We start from the raw sequence: 1,457 nt of genomic DNA on the forward strand, positions 1-1,457 counted from the left end.
ACCACGAATATATACGTGTACATTGAAAGCGCGGCCCCGGAGTCGCCCCCGGGTGGCGAACGCGCGATCGGCGCCGGCAGCGACCCCCGCGAGCGTCCCCCCTGAGCCTCTGGCCGGCGGTGCGTCTCGCCCTTGCGTGACGTGCTCCGGACGGCCGGCTGGAGCGGCTCAGACCCTCGAGCTGGCGCGGCGCCTTGTGGTGAAGCCGAATGGTGGTGACAGCTCCAACAATGGAGGCGATGGCGAGTGTTGCTCTTCCCGGGGCACGAGGCCTTTCGGGAGCGAGGTTTAAATTGCGAACCGATGTTAGAAAAAAAATGTATATGTTAATATGTATGGTTTTGCTCCAGAGGGTGTACCGTAGTCAGGATACCGGAAATGCATACATATTGCCTGAACACTGGTCTTTACCTTTTTGTTCTGTCTCATCAACTATTTATCACGAATACTCTTTTGACCCGCTTTCCCTTCCAAACAACAATCGACGCCTGCGTTTACACTCTGACGGGGAGACAGCGGGGGAAAAACCCCTTTTTTTTGGGCCCTGTCAATCCGTTTTTCCCTGTTTTATTGTTTTTTACCACTTCCGCTCGCTCCATCCCCTTGCCTCTCTCGTCTCTCGTTGCTCTATATTAGCGACTCATAATGCAGGGTCTAATTCTCGAGTGTAATTACCTCAAGGCGAATATAGCTTTGGCGGAAGCGATTACCTGCCTCGCCGCTTATCTCGACTGAGTGAAGTTGACAAATGTAACCTTGAATCCCAATATGTTACTTATACTTCCCTCATACTTCACCATTCTCTTCTCATTCTCATTCCTAAGACAAACTTATATTTCCAAAATGTATTACCAAACAAAGTAGATTTCCTCCCAAGGATTTACTCGTACGAGAAGGCCCAAAATACTGGATTTTTATCTTTTCTTTTACTTTCCCCTCACCTTCGAGCAGTCGCCTCCCTTCACCCTCCTCTTTTCCTCGAGTAAAAAATTCATCGGGTTTCCTAAATTATTCCCCCCGACTTTTCCAAGCACTCAAGGCCCCCTTTTCTCCCACAGCACCGGAGTAAAAATATCCTGACCCGACATAGCCCTTCCTCATGACAGACCCCTTCAGGACTCGTCTCGATACGCATGCCGATCCTGTGCTGCTGGATCCTCTCTGTCGCTTCCCTGTACGCACGGCTGGTCACAGGGAAGCACAAGGTCGAACCGTAAAAATAGGAGGAAATATTCAGATAGTATTAGGCCAGGTTTCCGTGTGTGTCTCTCGTTATTGTTACGATAGTTTTATTATTTGTAAATTCTGTGGGTCTATTCTTTTTTCTACAATTTAGAGTCGCGTTTGTGTAGGAACAACAATCAAGAAACGGAAACAATCCAAAAATTTTTAAAAATACTACCCGAAAAAACCACTACTGATAGACAATGAACCGTAATCAAGAATAGTTTAGTAAC

This window comes from Penaeus monodon, chromosome 25 (genome assembly GCF_015228065.2).
Source record: "Penaeus monodon isolate SGIC_2016 chromosome 25, NSTDA_Pmon_1, whole genome shotgun sequence".
NCBI classification, from domain to species: domain Eukaryota; kingdom Metazoa; phylum Arthropoda; class Malacostraca; order Decapoda; family Penaeidae; genus Penaeus; species Penaeus monodon.